This window comes from Beta vulgaris, chromosome 4, assembly GCF_026745355.1.
Source record: "Beta vulgaris subsp. vulgaris cultivar EL10 chromosome 4, EL10.2, whole genome shotgun sequence".
Lineage (NCBI taxonomy): Eukaryota > Viridiplantae > Streptophyta > Magnoliopsida > Caryophyllales > Amaranthaceae > Beta > Beta vulgaris.
Window position 1 is genome coordinate 5691090 of NC_079205.1, and position 6000 is coordinate 5697089.

The following is a 6000-nucleotide window of genomic DNA, read 5'->3' on the forward strand; positions in this document are numbered from 1 at the left end:
TCATATGACTTCATATTAATGAATGCATGTTCACTTCAAAAAAAAAATGTAAGTGAAGGGCGGAGGAAGATAATGTCCCCCTTAATGAATTTAAATTGTCATATATATTAAATAATATTTTTTTAATCCTGCTTATCATTATATTAAACAAGTTAACAATGAATTGAATTTGAAATTTAAATTAAACATTAAATTAAATTTACTATGTAACTTGATTGGCATTATCAGAAATAAAATAAACAACTTAAATTCCATACTAATAAAAATTATAATGATAATATTTAAAATCTAAATGTTGATTATTATTCGGTAATCTCTATTATACTAATATTCAACGATTGAACCTGATAAACAAATTCTTCCACTTTATTTGAGCACAAGCTAGCTTTCTTCTACTTTATATTTTATTCTCTCAATACTATATTTGAATAATGATGAACAAATAACCAAAAAAATCTAAATATTGATTTATGAAAAATATATTTAAAAAATCAAAAACAATTTTAAATGTCTGTTTGAATAAATTTGTTTGTAACACTGATGAATAATTAATTGATGAGAAAAAAATATTAACATGACAAGCACGACGTCGTTTCGTTTCCCTCCTCTTGTTGTCCCCCTGCTCACCGTGTCCTCGTCGTCCTCCCCAACGTCTCCCCCTTCCTCCCTTATTCGTAACTTTCAACGGTCTCCCTTCCATATCCCTTGTAGTTTTCGATCCCCCTTCCCCGCAGTCGCATCACCCTTTCCCCGCAACCGCGTCGCCCCATCATAGGGAATCTAGGTTTCGTCCTATAACTTCATCAATTGTGTGCCCACTAGCTTTACCTTCCCGTCCTTTTTAGTTTGTCAGGTATCTAGGTTTAGTCCCCTCTCCTCGTTTCCTCAATTCGGTACTTGAAGTTTTAGGTTTTGGGTTTCCCTTCCCGGTCCTCAGTTCAAATTCAAAGTGGTTAGTTTCTAGGTTCTCCTTACCGTGCTCTAGTCTGGAGTTTTAGAGTATAATGTCCCCTTCCCTGTTATACCTGTTAGTGCTAGTTGTTGTATGTTCGACTGGGTCGCTAAGGAAGCAATAGCTGGTACGGGAAGGTTACATACAGTTTTTGAAACTTGTTTGGTGCTGTCACTAGTGGAAAAAACCTTATATGTCACTTAGTAACAGATGCGGTTTTTGTAAAACCGCATCCGAAAAGGCAACCAAAAAATAAAAAAGAAAGTTGGCAAAAAAAAATCTAATGCGGTCCTCAAAAACCGCATCAGATTAAAAAAACTGCTCCGGTTTAAAATCTGATGCGGTTCTTGGACCGCGTCAGAAAATATGCCCATGAAGTGAAAAAACAGCCCAATATCTGCGGCCCAAATTTCATGAAGTATATCACGCCTCCCTCCTAAATCCCTTATCTCATTTCTAACCTAAATCTCATTTCTCTCTCTTCACTCTACGCCCCCACGCCTCCCTCCTCCTTCCTCCCTTCTCTGAAACGACGAATATCACTTACTTTTTCCGCATTTTTGGCTCGGAAAATTCGTCGGACTTCATTCGTGTTCGTTGTTCATCGAAAGCTCGCCGACTTCGTTCGTTGTTCGTTGAAAACTCTCTGTCTTTTAAGCTTCGTCGCCGCGCACGAAATCACCATTCTCTTCATCATCGTCGATCGTTTTATAGATCTAGGGTTTTAGTTTTGTATTTTAGTTTTCAATTTTTTTTTCTTTCTCTTTTAGATTCTGTTTATATGTTATATTTTTATAAGTTTTTATATTTTTTTACAAGTTTGTTAGATTTTTGTATTTTTTGTACACAATTTCATTTTCTAATTTGATGTATAATTTTTTTTCTGTATTTTGTATATATATGTAAAATTATTGATTATATTTTATATGAAAAATTGTTGTGAAATTGTTCTGTGTTAGTAGTAAAATGCTTGACTTTGTTTTAATTTGGCGCTACTTCATGCTTGTTATGAAGACTTGATGCGTGGCACTTTTTTTATTTTTCAACACCCACAATCTGATGTGGTTATTGTGGAAAACCGCATCAGATTCTGAGTATACTGATGCGGTTTTTAACCGCATCAGTTTTTTTTGGTGAGCTGATGCGGGCCCATCTGATGAGGACCAAAACCGCATCAATAAGCCAGATTTTGACCACATCATATGGGCTTTTTTCCACTAGTGTGTTGACGGCGGTATTACGTTTTGTGTGTTTTCTTGTTACGTTTGTCTTGTTTATACTCTTTCTTTAAGCTTTAGTTTAGGTTTATTCAGATCCAATTATGCAACTGTAGGGGGTGTTCAAGTATTGGGTAAGATGAGAGTAGGTTGTCACTTTAATCCTGTTGTGGTTCGATCTTGTATATATGTTAGAGATTCGAAGGTTAAATCTTTGGATCTGCAGTTTGGGTGAATTATTCACTATAATACGCCCCAGGTTCATGTCATGACTTTCGGAGTCATCACATTAAAAAAAATGCATTTTGGGAGGCCCTTCAATTTAATTTGGGGCAAGTTTTGACCTCAACGTAATTTGAGTTTCAATATCGCGATACTAATTAAACTCTGGTTACCCTCCAAGCAGGGTCAGAAGTCACCAAAGGACGTGACTTATTTGTTACTTCAATCAGTATAATCTCGGGAAGATGTTTATGTTCAAGGACCTTGAATTTAGTGTCTAATAGACATTGGGGTCTACTAGCTTAGGGTGCGTTCTGTTCAACTTAAAAAATTAAGTTTCAGGTCCAATAAGTTCAGATAAGTTCAGATAAGTTCAGATAAGTTCAGATAAGTTGCAATAAGGTCTAATAAGTGCAATAAGTTCCAATAAGGTCTAATAAGGTCCAATAAGTTCCAATCAGGTGCAATAAGTTCCAATCAGGTGCAATAAGTTCCAATCAGGTCTAATAAGGTCCAATAAGTTCCAATCAGGTCTAATAAGGTCCAATTAGGTCCAAATAGTCAATGTTTAATAAACATTTGTATTATTGTCCACTATTTTGTTATTCATAATTTCATATCACTATTAGCGGATTATGTTATTATTAGAATTTTAATTAAAGTACCACAATGATTATATAGTATTATACTTGTATTAGTGTATATTATTTTATTATTTATTTGTATTATGTCTATTATTTTATTATTTATTTGTATTATGTCTATTATTTTACTATTCATATTACTATTAGCTGATTATGTTATTATTAGAATTTTTTTATTAAAGTACCACAATGTATAGTATTATACTTGTATTATTGTCTATTATTTGATTATTCATATTGCTATTGAATAATATTATAATCATGGTCAAATAATTAAGGTTAACAATAATAATAATAATAATTATTATTATTATTATTATTATTATTATAATTACAATATTTTGCAATTCGTCTTTAAATAACTAGAGATAACATTTTTTCGTTATTAATAACTATGAAAGATATAAATGTTATCAATCAGGTTAACAATAATAATAATAATAATAATAATAATAATAATAATAATAATAATAATAATAATAATAATAATAATAATAATAATAATAATAATTATTATAATGTCTAATAAGGTCAAATAAGTTTCAATCAGGTTCAATAAGGTCTAATAAGTTTCAATCAGGTCCAATAAGGTCTAATAAGTTTCAATCAGGGTCAATAAGTTCCAATAAGGTCCAATAAGGTCAATCAGGTTCAATCAGGTCTAATAAGTTCCAATCAGGTTCAATCAGGTCCAATAAGTTGAATCAGGTCCAATCAGGTCCAATCAGGTCCAATCAGGTTTAATAAGTTCCAATAAGTTCAGTTCAGGTTCAATAAGTTCAGTTCAGATAAGTTCCAATAAGTTCAGGTCCAATAAGTTGAATAGAACGCACCCTTAGTTGTAGCAATCTATTTCTGAAGATCGTCTAGGTGTCATCTTTCAACAGGTTCCCTCTCATATCATGTCTTCTTTAACAAGACATACAACCCAATCCTATCTACCATTGCTCGAGCCAAGTCTAATTTGGTCTAGACATGTAATAGTTTGTTTTTGTTTGATAGATATAGTATGTAAGAGAAGATAAAGCTTCTTTAGTTTATCTTTCCTCTATTTTATGTATGGTTGTATTAGCAGCGTTAGACTGTGCTTCAAAAAAAAAAAGGTTCATCCTTCCATTTTTACTTAATGTAAATTTTCCCATGTCAAAAAAAGAAGAAACTTTTCGTGTATATGGTCTATGATGGTAACCTTTTTTTTCCTGCATTTTAAATCTTTAGCTATCATTTGAATACAGTGTAAGCAATTTGCTCATGGATGCTACGTTACTACGTAGAGTATGCAAGTTGAAAGAGAGAGCAGTGATGTGAAGTGAATAAGGTCAAGAACTTCGGATACGAGATTGAGCTTTGTGTGATCAATGCATTGCTCTTCATTGCCTTGATTTGCCACGTCAAGAAAGCTATCTATGTATGAAGTAGGAACATATCTCCATCAAAGAAAAAAAGCAGTCCTAGATTTCTTACGTTATATTGGTATCTTGGATTAGCAAATTTGTGGTCAATTTGTTTGAAACAACTACCCAACTAACGTTAAATTCCAATATCGTCTTGTCATTTCTTCCCATACATTCTCTATTTTAAAAAGAGATGAGATATTCTGAATAGTGTAAATTGGTCGTTGTTATGCAATCCAAATCATTAGGTTTTTTTCTATTAGATTTATTATACTTTATATTATTACTAGTATCAATTTTGAGAACTATTATTTATTTTTTTTGTTTAAATGATTCATTTACGGCCCGTTCGATATTACTATGATTTTCTGTTTTTTGATTTTGTGATTTTCAAAGTCATATGATATATGTCCTATAATGATAAAAAATTAGTCAAATTTATTGGGAACATGATGATTTTGAAAATTGACAACTAAAAAGTGAAAACCACTTTTTTGATTTCTTGTTTTTGGTTTTTGATTTTCAAAATAACTGAAAACTGAAAACAAAAAATGATAACGAACGGGCCCTTAAGTGTCTACATTTTCCTAGTTTTAAAATTCTACTAAGAAAATATTCAAATTATTGGGTGTAATTGTTACACCAAAATTTATGGTATAACAACCATAAACCATAAACCATCGCTTCTTTTTGTATTAAAAAAAAAAAACTCAGATGACATTATATAAATGAGAAAATGACATCAGATTCATACCATTATTTGTATAGACCCTGCTATTTTGTTGGAGTCCGCACCATTATGTACGTGTGAAATTTTATTATACAATAAATTATGATGTATAACATCTTACACAAGCACTCAAGGAAATAAGTTCATTTCATCTTATGTTTTTCAAACCCGCAGCCCTTCATTGTGAAATGAATGGCTGCGGTTGAGGCCCAAAAACGCAGCCCTTCCATATTGGAAGGGCTGCGGTTTTGTGCCTAAAACGCAGCCCTTCTTTGTACAAAGAAGGGTTGCGGTTTTGGCACAAAACCGCAGCCCTTTCAACCCATAAAAAAAATAAAAAAAATGTTTTTTTTTTTGACATTTTTTTACTCTTACATATATCAAGAAATTTACAACAAGAACAGTCGAAATATATAGATCTAAAAATGAAAAAAAAATAACGAAAATGAAAAAATAACGAAAAAAAAAAGGAATGGAAATGAAAAAAAAAATGAACCAAATGAAAAAAAAAAAATAGCGGAACAGAAAAAAAAAAAGGAACTAAAATGAAAAAAAAGGAACAAAACGAAAATGAAAATTAAACAAAAATCAAACTCAAACCTACATCTGAAAAAAAAAACTCAAAAATTACAATCTAAACTCGAGTTGTTGGTGGCTGGACTGGTGTTTGACATGTGGTGGTGTCGTGCTTTGGTGGTTGGCGTCGAGGCCATGGTTGTAGTGGTTGAAGATGAGCGGAAAAAACATGGTTGTTGACGACGACGAAGCCGATGGTTGTTAACGAAAGCGAATTGAAGCCGGTGACCATTGACGAGGACGAATTGAAGCCGGTGGTGTTAGT